Below are 18251 nucleotides of genomic sequence, written 5' to 3'. Positions count from 1 at the left end.
AAAGCAAGAGAGAAAAAGCCATGAAAACCACAGTGTTGAAAGAGTTCCAGAAATGAAGTCTAAAAATCCCATCAATATCACAAGTGAGTCACCCTTCCACGTCTGAAGCCAACGCTGGGGGAAGCATTTTTTTTTAGCTCTCAAGGGCCAACTGCAGTAGAGTCACAAATGAGGACTGGAATTCCAAAAATACTACTGTAGTAACAATAAAAGTGTTTTAAGGAAAAGGTCAGAAAAGGTCACATGTATTACAAACCAGAACATCCTTGATAACACTGGCACACAGCCTAAACCCACACAAGCCAACATCCTGTCTGAAATCAGGTTCTTGTGGTTCACAGTTTTTCCATACTGTTGCTAAGTTAGATCCTAAACTATTTCTCTCCATTGAATCCATTTCAATTATTATTCAATAAAATCAAATCAATATACAGTAGCCATGGCAAGTGCACCTCATTGCCAAAACTGTCTGGCAAGGCTTGCCATAGCAGTATTCCTCCATACTGACATCCACCACTTTCCTCCAGACATCGGACAAAGAATGAATAGGCTTCACGTAAGAAAAATAGATTTCCAAAGGCAAGAAAGATTTTGAATGTAAGTTGCTCACATATCTGTTTGTATTTATAAAATGGAAATGTGTACTAGCTCAAAGGGAAAAAAACAGAAGTATATTCCCAGGCCATAACTCCTTACTTAGCATTTCTGATTTCTGGAAGCTGTGTGCACAGCAAGGACTTGGAACAAGTAGGGGTGGGTGTGTGTGGATGGGGAAGCCCTTCATATATTCTAAGTGAACATGAGCACATTCAGAGTATGTGGCTGCTCCTCAAACAATACAAGACTAGTATGCAATTTTCTTAAAAGAAAATTGAGAAGCCTACCCCTTCCTCTAAAACCACACACTACTTCCTCAATCAGCAAGGCATACCATTCTTCTTTTCAAAAGTCAAGAAGTTTTTAGTAGCATTTAAATCTAACCTGTAGCTCCGAGAAGTTTAACAAGTTACACTTATTCTGACTGCTAATCACATAGTTCTAGATAGTACATCAGCATGTAACATGCATGCTATTTAAGCCTTCATTAACATGCACAGAGTTGAACAATAAAATGCAACATAAGACTTCTTTTTCCTAATTCATGCCCCACATCCACAAAACCATAAAACTTTCTAGACACCAAAAATGTGGTAGTGAAAAGTTTGGAAAAGAAGGGGGATGGAGAACAAAACCAGAACTGAACAAACAAGAAAGCAGAGCTTTTACTTTACTAGATAAAGTAAAGAAAACAATCTAAGAAAGGATGATAAATCTATATGGCAAAATACAATTTAATTTGTCATTTATTACACAACTTACTGGAATTCTGCATATTGTATTTCAGCCTAAAGACCAGGTTTTAATAGTACGTAAACTATCCAATTGACAAACAAACAAAAAAGCATGTCTGGTAATGTAACATTTCTAACTTTAACTGACAAGCCAAGGAACACCTTAGAACTACCTTCTGACAGAAAAAAATGAAAAAATTACACCACTATTATGAATTATTTCATTTTTTTAGTGCAATCCAGGGAGACATAAGAACCAAGTGACAGAAAGGATGGCAAATGTCTCTACCAGTAAGCCAAGTATCAAGCTGCTTTCATGAGACCTCTACATTTTCCTGGTGTTAATTTTTTCCTGGGCCTCAGGTTCCGATAACCTATCTAGACTACAAGTATTTGCATTTGTGATAAGCCGCCGTGGTGCACTTGTGGACGTGTGGTTAATGCCTCATTTTGTTAGCTTTGGTTGCCTACTGAAGTAGTGAAGAGCAGGACTTGCTGATGAACATGAAACCCAAACCACAAGACTAAGAATACTGCTGAATAATTTTGTGACTCAATGTTGTGTGTTGATTTTACTTATCTCAAACCAGACACTGCTCTTGTCGGGGTACTAAATGTCCTTTTAGATGCAAGTTGCATGCCTACAGGGCCACTCTGTCTATGCTCTTAACTTTTATTATAACCTACCTAAATATAATTGGGAGGGGGAAAAAAAAAAAAGGTAAGACCTCCAAATTCTTCAAGAAAATCATGTCTATTTGGACTGTGAAACAGATGCAAGTAAAGACAGAGTGTCAGAGAAGCTAAACAGGAATTGCACCTCTAACATCAGTTGTTGATATTATTACTAAATAAAAGATTGTTTTCTATTTTAGACTACAGTAAGATTAAATTCAGTGAGGTACTGGATTATTACATAACACCACTGTCACCTAAGGTTATATTGTCACAGTGCATTTATATTAAAGACACTGACAAGTTTACTTATGAATTAGTTTTCAGTGTTCCTCAATATACTTGGATTGAGAGACTTACTACTATTTGAAGTAGTTCTGTGTCACAATAAGAGAGACAAAAATAGAATAGTTAAATTCAGTATCTGGCCTCTCTTACCATGACAAGGAACTATAACCTGAAAACTTGGCTTAAGAGTGTCAGTATCCCAGTCTTAGCAAAATAAACTCAAATACCTCAGAAGTCAGACTCCTTATATAAAAGCACACAGACTTATTTTCTTCATATTTGAAATTATTCAGGAGAACTTTCAAGCATCTAGAAAGAATGCTCTCATCTTGTCCCCTACAAGAGCACCCTCATCCCTTTCTGCAAATGTCCCCGGCTTTCTCTGAGCAGAGTAATTTGAAGGAAGGCAACTGGGTACTGTTCCAGAATTGTCCAGATTATAAAACTGTAATGATGCCCAAAACATGTCCATCTCTTCAGACAAATGAGCAAGAAAGAACTGTTTAACTAGCACTATCCTTCCAGAAAGACAGCTATGATTTAGGTTATTTTACTTGCTGCGAAATGGTTAAAATAAATCATTCACTATACCATGACAGACTGTGTGGCAGGGATTACTATTTCCTCTATCTGGCTTTTCCTGTTTACTTAGTCAAACAGGAGGCTTCTCCCTCTGATAAGGAGTGAGACTGGTATCATGAACTATAAGCATTATCAGCAACTTCCTTAGAAATCTGTCCTTTCTCTCTGTGGTCCAAATCTCTGGATGAGAGTGTGCCATATGACCTACACGGTATCTCCTCCCTTCTTAAATTCTTCAAGCAAGTCTTAAGAGCTAAACTTAAGATGAACAGATTTAGCTTGGTCCTAACAAGCAATGTGGATATTTTGAGGTTAAATGGGGTCAGTTTCCTACCTAAATATTTAAACATTAGACTGACTATTTTTAAAATACTTTGACAACATGCAGCAACATCAGCAATGAACCTGGAATACCCAGCCTGTTGGTCTCTGCTCACTCAGCAAGAAAATCCTGTTTCTCAGAAAAAAACCTCCTAGTTCTTACCTCTCACAAGACAAAGCTCATGAGCTGTGCCAAGTGCCAGCTGAATCTTTCAATCTGTGACCTGCTTTAATCAGACCAAAAAACATTCTCATATGGTCTATAAGAGGGGTGAGGGAATTAATTCCTCACCTTTTCACTGTAAATTCTCCTGTATGTGTTTGCTTGGTTTTAGTTGATCTGCTTTTCTAGTTGCAGACTTAAAAAGAAGCAGAAGACAAGAAGAGATCTACCATCCCTGATGAGGCACACCTAAACCAATCATCATCTCATCCCTGTGATAGGTACTTCACATGCCCCCTTGTCCCTCTGCCACAACAATTCCTCAGTCTAAATACAAACAGCTGAGCATCTGTGCTGGTTTTGGCAGAGATAATTTTCCTAAGAGAACTGTGCTAACATGGGCGATTATTTTGGATTTGTACTGGAAACAGTGTTGATAACAAAGGGATGTTTTAGCTGTTGCTGAGCAGTGCTCACAGAGGGTCAAGGCCTTTTCTGCTCGTCACCCCACCCCACCAGCAAGGATGCTGAGGGACACAGGAGCTGTGAAGGGACACAGCCAGGACAGCTGACCCCCACTGAGTGTAAGGATATCCCACCCCATATGACATGATGCTCAGCATATAAAGAGATGGGAAGAAGGACGGAGGAGCCACTTGTGGAGTGATGGTGTTTGTCTGCCCAAGTCACAGTTTCATGTGATTTAGTTTTGCTTTCCCAGAGATAGCTGAACATGTGCCTGCCCAAGGGAAGTGGCGAATGAATTCCTTGTTTTGTTTTGCTGGTGTTTGGCTTTTGCTTTACCTAAAATGACTGTGCCTCAGTTCACAAGTTTCCTCACTATCACTCTTCTGATTCTCTCCCCTATCCCACAGGGAGCAAGTGAGCTGGTGGCTGTGTGGGGCTTAGCTGCCAGCCAAGGATAAACCATGACAGCATTCCTCTTTATGAATTCAACCCCAAGAGCTCAGAAATGCTGCTCCATTAAAAGCACATCCCAACACATGCTGCTGGTTAGGGCTGCTGGAGCATGCTACCCCTCCCCAATCCCCTCTGGTCTCTCATGGACTATTGAGCTGAAATTAGCTATTCATTACATGTGAAGGAGGCTCACACAGAGCAGCACCCTGCTGCTAAAGACTGCTATTTTACATGGCTATTTTGCAACTATAGCATCTGCTACCTTACTAATATGTATATTTAATGCCACTGCATAATGTGCAGAATTATACTGCACATTACATATACAACATATACTGTTCACTGACTGTTTGTTCACATACTACATGCTCGTAAACAGCACTATTACCTTTGAAAAACATAGTACTTTTTTATTAGGTCTTCTCCCTGGTGTTCCTTCTAACAGAGCCCCAAACAAGCTGCTCATGAGCTACTCTAGACCAAAAATCCCCATGACTTGGGGTGGGACAAGCTTCTGGCCCACACTACTAATATAACTTTGTTTATTTCCTGGGCCTCACTCCCCAGGCTATAGTTTTACATTTTTCTAATATGAAGGGATCTGGAAAGGGAATTGTATCTTGACAACTGGTCAGATACATACCCCACATTCATCTTGCCACTGGGAATATGAATACTCAGAACACTGGCCTTTGCAACAGATTTTGTTCTTTAACTGTAAGACACTCAAAGTAATATTAAGTTGCATCACATGCAGTTATTCATCATTTTGTTCACAGAGCAAACTACCTCAGAAGGGGGGAAAAGCAAAACAAAGTTTTAAACTAGAGGGTTTAGGAGTCAAATGTGGGACCAACATGTCAGGTGTTCCATGCCCTACAGGAAAAACTTCAATTTGCTCCTAGGCCAAACATCCTCTTAAGCCAATCTCATCAATCCTCCCCTACACCTAATTCAGCGAAAACTATTATGAAGGTGGTTATTCTAGGTGGCAAAATGATTGTCCATATGGTATAGAAGGCAGTAGCATCTTTGGCTGCCAGCTCAGATTTCAACTTGAATTACCTATCTCCAAAGCAACCTAAGCACAGGAAATGAATCCACTCTGCATAACTGAAGTGATGCTCTCACAGAAACACTACTTTAAATCTGATTTTGAGGAAGCAATTGTCTGCTATCTGTTGGAAGGCAAACATAAATTCCAAGCAAAGGAGATTATTCTGAGATAAAGCAAGTTCAACTAGGTGTTTAAGGTTATGCAGGTAGACACTTGCTCTAGAATTTTCTTCAGACTATTTTGGTGTTAGAAAGATTTGGGAGCTGTAACAACACTTAAGTGTACCCACAGGATACTTTTAGGAACAAAACGCTAACCAGTCAATTCTCCTTGTTCTAAGCTACAAATAAATCTATACATGAGTAAGGAGTGGCAGAGACAGTCCTTACTGGCCAGGCAGAGCCTCCATCTAGTCATGTCTTTTCTTCTATGAGCATTCAATAGTCAAATAGCCTATTGTTTCAATATGAAAGTATACCCAAGCCTTTCCTAACACTCCTTTATTTTAAAGGAGATAAGTTTCATTCCTAATGACAAAAAGGACCCCAGTGGACTGGGCCTTTCTACTCACCCAACACACACGAAGGCTGCTCTGATGGGCAGCTCAGACTCTGCCCTTAGAATTTTGCAGAACTAAGCATCACCCCAGCTCTTGAGAGCATACGTGTATCAGGAGGCTGATAAGGGCTGCTGCCTGTGATGCACTGCTGATGAGAATAAGGACAGCAGAGAAGACTGCACCTGGAAGGAACTCCACAAGGGAAGACCAACATATACTCCTTACACACATATGCACACATGCAGAGTTTGTATGCAACCAGAACAGGATAATTCAGTTAATCTTCCACATTTGGGGTCTGCTTCAGACATTATATAAACTAGTAAGAATATTTTCATTTTATGTGTGTGTGCGCGCGCACACACTGCTACTGGAACATACAAAGTTTCTCTTTCTAAAGCAGTAAGCTATTCAAACAACCCATTAATACCTCACAAGATGAGGCAATGGTTCTCCTTTCAATGAGGAAGGACCATCACAGCTTGACATTTATAAAGCATATGAAGGTGAGTGGAGTAATTTCTCAAATTATGCCAGATTCAGAATAAAAAAAACCAACAAAATCTATTTCTTCCACCACAGGCATTTTTAACAATGACAACCCCCATGTAGTCCACACAAAGAAAAACAATTTGAATACCAAAATAATGAAGCAGAACCAAAATACTTCTAAAAAAATATATAGATAGAATTTATTTTTTTAAAATTCATCGACCCAGAATTCATAAAGCAGAAAAAATGGACCTGTTATATTTTGGATGGGAAATTTACTAGGATTTTAAAATATTCCTGTCAGTGACAAAACTGGTTAGAAAAGAATTAATTTTCTTTTTAAGAGTAAGCATGTCACTGTCTGAACATTTTGTTTTGAAAGGTGATGTTTACTTTTTACATGAGAGGCCAATGCAAATTACAAACCTTCAAGACCATGGAAAACAAGACAACTAAAGGAACCACCTTTTAAATTTCTGGAAATATATGCTGAACAAAAAAAAATAACTTGTCCAGCTGCCCAGGACATAAAGAGAAGTAACCTTTGTATTTTCCTTTCAGTCTGTCCTCCAAATAAATGAATAGTAGAAAAGCCACAGCATTATTTCTGTTTTCAGGCGAGTTTCAGGGATTTTATTTCTCATCTAGCTGTCCCTGCAACCTAATTGTTTAGATAAGGAATTTTTGTAGGACCTCATTGTCACAGTCAAACAAAATATTTCTGAGGGCATTCAAAGGATCTATTGCTGTAATGAAATAGTGGTTTAATTGAGTACAGAAATTAATATTTTTAAAATGCTCAACAATCTGAACAGGCTGAAACAAATACTGCTATATTATTCCATTGTAGTTATTCTCTCAGAGAAAATATTGAAATCAGCAGTACACTAACCTGAAAATAAACTACTTCACCAATTTTTTTCCCTAGTGTAATTACTTTAAGCAATTTAAAAAGTCTTAATAAAGAGAGGACATTACTTTGAATTCAGAGCTCCTGACTGAAGTTCTCCAGCAAGAAAACATCTTCCTTGAAACAGCCTTCCTTCCTACTGTATTTTAAGGGTAAAGAAGAAACAGAAAATCACTGCAGTATCACTAAACACCTGTGCCTTCAATGACATTATGAAGTTTCTTTTGCTCTCTTTTCCTCAGAATTCGACAGGCTTTGCTGGAAGGAAGCCTCTCATTTCAACATTTGGATGGTGCACACCACTAGTCACTACCACTTCAAAGGGCAGAGAAAAAGCTCCTAACACACCAGAGGCAGTTTGCTAATGTTTGCAGCAACAGAGTATTATTTCTACTCATAATCCACACAAATCGTCTGCAGAGGGCGGGCAGAGGGATCTATTTCTTCCTCTATCATGGATCACACAGCATCCCACTGAGAAATGAGGGCGAGAAGGCTCGACAGCAGAGTGGGCTAAGCCACAGCCAGGCTGACAGCTATACTGAAGGGAATGCCTGTGCCCCTAGGCCCAAACAGGCATCAGGCTGCAGCTGCCAAAAATCTACCTCCTATCTGGTGCACTCTGAAGCAGAAGTCTGTATGGAAATAGCTTGCAGGGCAGACTGACCCACCTCAGATGAAAGATGTCTAGCACAGCAGAAGGTGAACTAGCTGACAAAGAGAGGAAAAGAGCCCACACTGCCACTCACGGAGGAGAGAGCAGCACAACCTCTGCCCCAAGGAGGAGCAGTGCATGAGGAACAGGCAGTCTAGACAGGATGGGGGCAGGGGATGTGCAGCTTGTTTGCTTCAACTGTCCCACAATGCAGACTTTTCCCACATCAAAAGGAGGGGAAGGGAGGGGAAACAGACAGGCTGCCTTGCAGGAAGACCTATCCCATTTTTAAAAGGACAGAAAGAAGTCTGCCACCATTTGTTCATGATACTTGCTGCATGTCTTAGAAAAACTGATTTACAACTTAATAACTCAAGGACTGGATTTTTCCCTACATGGGTCACCAAGAACTGAATTCAATTCATTATCTCCCAGTAATTCTGACTGTGTCTACGTTGATGCCAAGAATCTTCCAGTCTATAACTTACTTTTAGAAACAAGATAAAACCACTAAGTTGACTGCTTTAATGCGTCATGGTAAACAACTACCCAACAGATTAAAGATACAAAATAACAGCAAGCTACCCTAAGCATATATATATACCTTGCATATCATCTTCTCTCTGTAGCAGTTCTCCAGTCATACAACAGCTAGCCATATGTACCAAATCTCAACCTTTCAGGCAGGAAAATGGAACAGAGGGTGAGGAAAGGACATACTAAAAAATTTAAATCTTCACAAACCCAGAAATTATTTGCAACATAGTATTTAACAGTTGTTTAAAATATAACTGGGTTTATAATAGTTCTACTCATTTAGAGCAGAAATACATTTCTTTAAGTAAATACAGTCTGACAGCAGTTTGGATCACCTATCAGAATGAATCAACTACAAGTTTAATAAGCATTATTTGTATCCTGCGTAATAGTCTGTGTTCTTCAAGCCATTGCAGTGATAACACATTTAAAGTCTTCCACTGTGTACTAAATCTAAGCTACCTAGCAAAACACAGCATATTCCAGCTGGACGCTTCCCAAACCATATCACTCAACTTTTTAAATATTACTGCCATCTGGCTACTAGGCTTTGTTTACACAAACAGTAGCTGTGCAGACATTTCTACAGCAGCTGTAGTCAAAAAAATTAAGCAATGCTATTTGGTAATTCACATTAAAAAAGGAAAACTCTAAAACTATTTTATCAAGCCAGTTACCATTGCACCCAAAAAAATAAATATAGGTAGCTTTGTGTTTTGCTGTATTTTCCATTTCAGTGCTTTAATGTTCTTTACCAACTCACCTCCCACTGGCATTCTCAAAGTCCAGATGTAACAGTGACTGAAAAACATGTGAAGTAGTGTATCTTTTATTATCTGTAATTCCATTCGGGATAAGTACCAGTGCTACAGAAATACAGCATGGAAATGATGTCATAGTAGTACCTCTGGTTGGTCTTAGGCTACATAGCAAATCAGAGCCTTCTCAAAGAAACCCCAAAACCATGCTGAAGGCTCTGATTTTATTCCAGGGGCTCTTCCCAGTGTCCAGGCCACAGTCAATAAAACAAGTATTTAAATTATGACTAATCTGAAACAATGCACAATGAAAGCTGGGGAAGTCCTGGGAGCAGTGAGAATATTTAAATCAGAAAAGAGCCTGTGGGCTTTTTTAATTACAGTAAATTATATTAATGAGGCCTGGAAGCCACAAACCCAAAGTTCTTTGTGACTGAGATGTCAAAGGTGCACAAAACACATTCAAGGCCAAACAGGTGAAGAAGCATTTCCAGCAGTTTACTTTGTGGATATCTTATAGATGTATGGCAGAATTCAATTTTTAAATAAAGGCTGTGGCCTCAGAGAGCAGATAAGCTTTGGCTGATGAAAATGACAGTGACAATGACGGTGTAACTACAGTAAGGTTTTTTTTCCCAAATTCTGCCATGCTCAAAACATCACCTAAAGCTGCATCCACGTAGTTATTCACTTCAGTACCCAAATATAAGAGATCTAGCAGTTGCTTAAAGTATGCATAACTAGAAATGAAACAGTTGCACCAATTTAAAATTGTGTTTGTTTGCAAGAAAATAGTGTCTGACAGCAATCTGGATCAACTGCAAACTTAATAAGCTATAGGATCATTAGGAAAAGTTGTTCATACATATGTCAATAAGTTGAGCTTTGTGGTTTTGTCCCAAATGTTCCACCAGGAACTCTGTACAGTTTGGTACATGCATACACATTCCTTGTGGCAGTAACAGCTTGTTCCTACATTTGAATGAACACAGCAGATTGATCAAGCACTTTACAGCCCAGAACAGCTCTGAAGGCTGATCTTGCTGACAGTGTAGTCAAAGAGTCTCTTTGTTCCCTTCCAGAGAGCAGTATTTCTTGACCTATAAGTTGTTTACATGTTGATATTTTAGAAAAAAACCCAGTATTTTTGGAAGCAATAGCTAGACTTTTACCTTTTTTCTCCTCTGTATAAAATCACAGGCACTGAGGTTATCTGGGAAGTGACATGGTCCAATTTGACTGAAACAAGTACAGCATCTGGACAAGTTGTAGCTTGATTGATTTGAGTACTTTATAAAAGATTTCAGGCCAGAAGTACAGACTCTTCTTGCTAGGGATCAAACCAAAAAGAGCTATGAACTGCAAGCAACCAAAAAACCTGGTATCACACCATTTTATGGTAAGATCACACAATATGCATGGATATCAGTGAGTCTACTTAAGTTAAATATCTTTGTGAATGGATTCTGAAGTGTCAGAAAAGTTATCATTAGGTTATCATTATATATGAACTATCTACTAGGCCAAAGAGAGAGAGCAAAAAGGTAGTTTTTTCTCATCTTATACAAAACAGCTTTCAAAAGGTCTTAAAAAGTGAAGGAACCACAGTAACTTTCATAACATGTTTTTCATCCCTAAGATAAAATAACACCTAACATAAAAGATTCAAGCAACCAAATATTAATGAACAGTACCAATGTGATCCTGAGATCACATTGGTTTTGATACTGCTCACCTAGTGACAATTTGAAAATGACCAGTGCTGCACTCTCACATCTGTCTGTGACTCTTACAGCAGGCTTGTGCTGTAGATAAACACGGCCAATACAGGTTATACAGCAGAGCATGCCAAGCAAATCTCTGAACAGGTAAGTAATGGGAGAAAACAGTGAACAATTAAAGGACATATTTCGATTTCTGAAGTCAGAACAAATTCAATCATTAGATACATAGATACACCTCCTTTTTTTTTTTTTTTTTTTTTTTTTTTTTTTGGATACAGATCACTGTTTGCAAAGGCAAAAAATATGGATAAGCAAAAAGAGACAAGCTGCAAGAACTGCAAAACCAGACTACTACTCTAATTATGTCCTAGACAAAAAGCTTGTAGTATGATGCTTGCTTCAGAAACATGTCACTCTTCCAAGACATTACTTTCAGTTGTTACAAATACAGCTGGCAGAGAAGACTGTTATTCAAGTACCAAATTTCATTTGTCTTCTTTTCAGACAGAGGTAGAAAAGAGGAAACATTTGTATAAAGACATCTGGGGTTTTTTATATTGCCTTATATCTTCCACGTTGACCTTTTCTGTATTTCTTTTATCTGGTAAAACTGATAATGACAGAGAATTGTCATTGATGCACCAAGTGGTTTTCCTATTTGTACAGTATACACTTAATCACAGTTCCAGTCTCAATTAAATCCCTAGAAGTTAAGAAACCTTTATATTTAGTTTTTAAATCTGACCTCCAAAGTGTAAAGGTTTCAAGAAATAGTGGTTGTTTTATTTCTCTTCTCCTCCTGCTTTCCTCCTCTCTCCTTAGTTCTGAAACAAGCAGAAATCCTCTTTTAATCCCTCCCTCAGCTTCTGATACACACTTAACTACTTTTGCAGTGTTAAGTAAAACCAGCTGGGGTAGCTGTGCATGAAAGCATTATTCATTTGCCCTGGGTTTCATGAGGTGAAATCCAAAGGCAAATTTGCACAGGTTGTCTAGATTCCCTCACTATCACTCCAGCAACGCATACACATCTGAATTAAAATTTAGCAAGGCACAAAATTTAATTTAATGTAGTTGCGAAGAGGGAAGCAGAATTGTTTTGAAATTCTCCCTGAGAAGCAGCCTGTTGTATTAGAACAAAGCAGCTCATTTCTATAGTTGCTTTGTTTGGGCAGGTTAAAAAGGTCATTTATGCCTCAAAGCAGCAAATTAACATTTGAGGACATGAATTTTAAAAATGGCTATTTGCTTCTCCTCTCTAAATTACATGGGCAAGAAGGGGAAAGGGGAAACATACAGCCAGACTTCCAAACGAAAAAGAATCTTCTCCTCAGGCAAATTAAGCACTGACTTTACATCCATAACAGTACATGGTGACTGTATTTTAATTACACCTCAGAAATCAAGCAGATAGTTAAACTGTGTCTAACAAAACTGATTTTTAACTACTGAATAATTTTGGCATATCATATACAACTTTTTCTCCTGTCCACAGAGACAAGCTCCAATATTCATAATGTGAAGTCACCAGCAGCAGAAACAGCTTTTGAGCACGTTTTGCACTGACACAATACTGCTCATCTTGCTAGTCATGATTTTAATAAACCACATCATAACTCATAACACAAAAACAATTATTTATGTAAGTATTGGGAGTTTAAAAACAAATAAACAAACCTGATGTGCTTTTAAACTCGTAACTGGAATAACTAGATAATTCGGGACCAGGTTCTCTAACTCTAGGCTTTCCACCTCTGAAAGCACCTATGGTTTTCATCAGCTCTTCTTGACTAGCATCGACTAAATAAGAACTGCATTTCTATGAAAACCTTACAAGCTAAAAAGCCATTCACAAAGCCACAAATACTCTTCATAAAAAAATCATGCTGAATTCAAATTATACCCATCGGATACAGTTTGAGCAAAAGCTCATACCTCATCATTTGCTTTCTCCAGCTGTCCAAAACCTATCTGGCTGTCTTGCATTCATGTCATCCTCCCAGCAGATGGAAGCAGGACAACAACCCGCAGATAATGTTCCCTGCCACATGGAGGTCTTACTAACATTAATTTTAGAAGGCAATTCCCAAACAATTAGCAGCACCAGTTCAACTCCAGCAGCTCGAACAATAGTGCCTGACAAGGTCAGTGCCAACGTAGTTGTACGGAAGAGGTGGGGAAACAGAAGAAGCTAATGGTAGCACACACACAGTGTTTATATTGGCAATATCTCTCAGATACTTCCCTGCTCAGAAAAAAATATCACCCAGAATTCACTGGGAATTGGGTTCTAATGCTTCCTTCAATGGGTAATTTTTATTCAAGGAGAGCAAGCCAACATTCACCATTCAGCATTGTCCAAACCTTGCAGCCAAAAAAGAACCATCCACTGAACTTTTTCAGACCAAGGAACAGCTCAAATATCCATTACCAAATGTAACAATTCACTGCCAGCTAGGGTAAGACTCAGAAAAACCCGGATACTCCACAGTATCTTTAACAATCCTGCTTCACATAACAACCAGATAGTAAACACTCTGTGATAGAGTAACCTGTAGGAGCAAAAGATGAATGCTGCTAGGCACTAGCTCATATTAAAAAATGTAAATTGGTAATACAAAACACAGCTGTTGTTTTGAAGGCAATGAAAAAATTCAGACAATAGCTCCTTACACAGGCAGGTGAACACAGAATTTTCTTCATGTTCCCACCTGTCAGTGTGAAGAGTATGTGCCACTGCTTTTTGCCAAACAAGGAAAAAGAGCAGCAATCAAAGAAGAAAAGTCAGCCTGCATAAAGCTGCTTATAAAATGCTTTGTCACTTTTCTTTGTTTTTTGTGTTATTTGTTGAAACATCAATACACAGAAAAGAGTATGATCACACAGTTACCTACAGAAGTTGGTTCTGAACAGAGAGAAATTCTTTTTGTGCCATTATCAGCATAAAAAATACATACCATATTTCTACATTACTCAATTTGCAGCTAATAGGTTTTTAACAGAATCTTATTAAAAAAAATGTAATATCAGACAGGCAGGAGCAACTACATCAAAACCTGTGAATATTTTTAATTTCACTTAACTTTACAACATGTCAATTATAAGGATTGCTGTGCAGTTGCTGTGCAGCAACTGTCACTTCAAAGAGTGTACTTTCAACTAGCCTCAAGAGAAAGTTTCCAAAATGTCATGAAGCCAGTTAAAACCAGGTCTTTTCCAGTCTTCTCCTAGAGATACAACAAATCTCAAAGCACTAGACAAATGCAGATGCCGCTGTACCTCTATGTACTACAGTATCCTTGTGACACAAGTACCACACTGTATTACAAGAATTTGCCAGCTACCACCAAACAGCCCTGTGATATGCTTCAAGGCTAGAACAAGGTTATATTTCATGGTATTGTTGCCTTAAGGGCTGAAGCAGAGGCTAGACAGAGTTATAAGAATGAAGTGAATATTTATTAAAGGCCTTCAAGGCCACAGCCTTGCAGCACCAGAGCCACAGCAGGGGCTACGTATGCCCGGATGGCTCCAAGATGGAAGCAAAGGAGGGCTAGTCATGAGATCTCCCCACTTTTATAAGTTTCAGTCCACTTGCATACAACAGTCCACTGTCCAATCAACAACTCCACACCACGACGTTTCATCCTTCCTGCTTGCATTCTTTCTTCCACGTTGTTTATCCTCTGGGCCTGGAGCTCGAAGAGAGTCCTTGAGCAGAGTGAGTTCCCGCTGGGACCAAACTGCCCTGCCCCCATCACCCTGTGACAAGATCCCAGCACCGCTTAATACAAAGGCAACACCAACCCACCAAAACAAGACAGAAAAACCCAAAACCTAAGGCATCAGTATAACCAAATTCTTTCTAACTGAACAGGATTCAGCTTTTTCTGCTTCAGGCCTCCTACTAGCACAGGCCAGCCACATCCAAACCACACCAACTGGTGTCTTGCTTTTGTAGGCACACAAAAGACACAGCCAGCACATTGACCTGTGCCATTTACATACCAAAGGTAATAAAATGCAGTTCATATTGTACAGAGGAAGGTAAAATAGTGGAATATAGTCAAATCAAAATTTAACTACAAAGATACAAGATTCACAACAAGGTTTGAATCAAAAAGATAAGAGTTCAAAGTTAATAAATTTTCTAGGGCCATTGAAAAGACATTTCAACAAAAGTTTGAGAAAATGCTCCTTTTACACATTTAGCCACAGATCCCTGGGGATAGTTATTTTACTGTTACTCAAATAATTAGAGAAAAATGTTCATAATTTATGATAGACAAACCAGTTACTTACATCAAGTCTACATTGTGCAACAGAGTTCTCTGAACCACAAGTTACATTTTGTATAGACAAATATAAGACATTATAGAGACATTAACATTCAGTTTCTCATTGTTGCTGCTCAGTTGAGACTCCTTCAATCCCCTAGAATGTCCTGGCAAAGGGCACCAATAATTCCGTCCCACACAATGGTTTACATCCTGGTACAGGGACAATATGGGATGCTGGGCAAACAGACCTGAAGAGAAACCTGCCAAGCCCCTGGGGAAGGAGAAATGAAAAAGGAAATGATACACAGCAAATGGGATGAGAAAGAAAAGTTGCTTATTTGTCACCTTTCCTATACCCAAATCCTATCCAGGCAATCATCAAGACAGATTTTCATTCTCCTGATTCACCAAACCAGAAAGGAGAGAGGGGGAAAAAAACAAATGTCACCAGCCAACCAACACATTCTGATATTTGAAAGCTAGAGAGGTATTTTCATCCCCACTCCATGCAAACTAAAAAACAGCTGAAGAACAAAAGCTAGTTTTGTATTATGGCACGTGAAAAAAAAAAAAAGGGGGAGGGACAATGGGTAGGAGACACTTGGAAAACTACTCATAATACTCAGGAAACTGTTTCTGTTAGGTGTTATTTTCTTACTTAAACAAATAGCTAATTTATTATTCTTAATTTATCTGCCAGCTGTGAGAGTTTTCTACTGTCAGCCCTCTGGGTCCAGGAGTTCACCAGATGGGACATCCCCAAAAACCTGATATAGTGGGGGAAGAATACAGGAACAAGATGTGGTGTCTTAATCACAGCCCTCGTAAAACTAGTTTCTGTAGAAGCTGTATGTATGTGAAGTTACGTTTTGGTTAATGACTCTAGAAAAGAAGTGAGGCAAGAACATGCTGCGTTTCAAATTTCTTTAGGTATTAAAACTTATGATAATGCAAATTCACCCCAAGCACCCCTTTGTCAAAATAACTGATACAGGGGAAAAAATCCATCATGGCACTTAACACACTGTCAGGGAAATAAGGATCCTGGGAAATCAGTTAGTACACATGGCACTTACTGGACATTTGGTCTCTTTTGATTATTACTCTCTGCCCATTACCAGAGTGACGCAACGTCTATAATTGCAAAGGGGTTGCTACTATATGATTTTAGATATTCTAGATGCCTTTCGCTGGTTTCTTCCTGCACACTTACACTCACATTTTACTGAACTAGTAATACTGCTCCAGTATGGATGGAAAAAAACTATGCAGGACAGGACCATCAGCCAGTAGAGCAGAAAGGGAAAAGTGTGCCACTTGGGCACCAGTGCTGCAGCATTAGTCTATAGTTCTGGGGTTTAGTTGGTTGGTGTTATTGGTTTATTTGGTGCTTGTTTGTGGGGGGGTTGTTTGTTTATTTTCTGTTGGGGGCGTAGGCATTTGGTCTTGGGTCTTTTTCAAAACTGTAGTAAATACACAGGATTTCTCAGTGGATACAGCAATGGGTTCACTTCCCTTTACAGGAAAAGGGCCTCTCCCTCAGAACTGCTTCTAAGTTTCTTTCATTATGAGTCATGATGACAAGACGCTTCGCGGAACATGCATACTGAACATAAAAACACTCTGAAGAGAAGTGAAACATCAAATATGAGGAACTTATATACCATAACACCAGTGAAAACCAGCTACACAACAACTTTGTCTCTGCCATGTTAATTCATAGATTTAATTTAAAAAAACTTATATAGGCATTCTAGCAAAATTCATCTCCACAGATCAAATTAAACCTTTGACAGTGAATTTCAGAAGTAATATGTTAGGCTTTATCTGGTGCCTATTTTTTCAGAAATGCAGAACCACAATAAATCTCTCAGGGCTCAAACTCAGCATAGGCAATTACTATTAAATAGCTTGCAATATTTAGAAAGCTTGAAAGATTCAAACTCCTGTTTTTTATGGGTTATGCTGCTTGTAACTAGACTTAGTCATTTTATAGCTCAAGAGGAAATCCCAGATTGTGCTCACTGAAATGGGAGGTACAAACTGGTGTGATTCACAGAGACAACCCAGAGGCTCCCTCATAGTCACATAGTGTCACTACTGCCCTCATGGTCCAGACAGAACATGAGACACCACCGTGGTATGCACTGTCCAGCAGCAGTCATAAAATTTAATAATAATCTGCAACAGACAAGACAGTGGAGAAAGCAGCACACACAAAGCACAGTGACTCACACAGAGACATGCAGCACCACATTGGTACAGATGAAATTTGCTACTTCTGACTCCTAAAACACCAACCACTAGATGACGTATCAAATTTTAAAAGATGTTTTCCATACTAGTACTTCTGCTGTTTTTTGGCTCTAGGTAAGACTTGGCCTCAATACCATTTGACTGCGAATTTCATGAACTAGACCTGCCTTGCAAAAACAAGTTGCTCTGTTGGGGACAGGCCTACACCAATGCCACCAATACCTGCAATATCATTAACAGGACAGGAAGAATGGGAGAGGAAAGAGAAATGGACTTCTCCTGAAGTTTTTTTCCCACCTCACCTCTCCTTCACAGAGCTATTAGTTTAAAAATTCCATCATGTATTTATTCTTAAACTCTGAAGAGAGTCCTGCAATCTATAGCTCTAATTTATATAAAGCATTATACTGCTGTGGCAAGTGCATGCTGACCAGAGACCTGTGACGAGAAGCACTGCCCCAGATGTCATGCAGATTTAACAATGAAGACTACAAGCAGCAAGACTGGTTATAGGAGAGAAAGGTAGACCCCAAAATACTGAATTGAAAAGAATTAGTGAGAGAGCAGTTTCAAAAAAGCTGCCTGGACCAGCTAAGCAAGTATCCAAGTGGCCCTGAAGTTTCTGCAATCAGCAAGTCTCCCAAAACCTTTTAGTAAGAGAAACATTTAAGTAATGTTCCACTTACCTATACTGCCAGTAAGGCTGATAGTGAAACGTTTTCTGTCACTCTTGCACATGCCT

The 18251-nt window shown here is 39.0% G+C and overlaps 1 protein-coding gene across 1 annotated transcript in view; it reads right to left on the bottom strand.

Moving 5' to 3' along the window:
* ZSWIM6 (zinc finger SWIM-type containing 6) overlaps positions 1-18251 on the bottom strand; it is a 107907-nt gene that overhangs the window by 56062 nt on the left and 33594 nt on the right. The window lies entirely within an intron of this gene.

This window comes from Prinia subflava, chromosome Z, assembly GCF_021018805.1.
Source record: "Prinia subflava isolate CZ2003 ecotype Zambia chromosome Z, Cam_Psub_1.2, whole genome shotgun sequence".
In the NCBI taxonomy this organism is placed as follows: domain Eukaryota; kingdom Metazoa; phylum Chordata; class Aves; order Passeriformes; family Cisticolidae; genus Prinia; species Prinia subflava.
The sequence above is the reverse complement of the archived record's forward strand: the minus strand, read 5'-3'. Positions and strand labels throughout refer to the sequence as shown.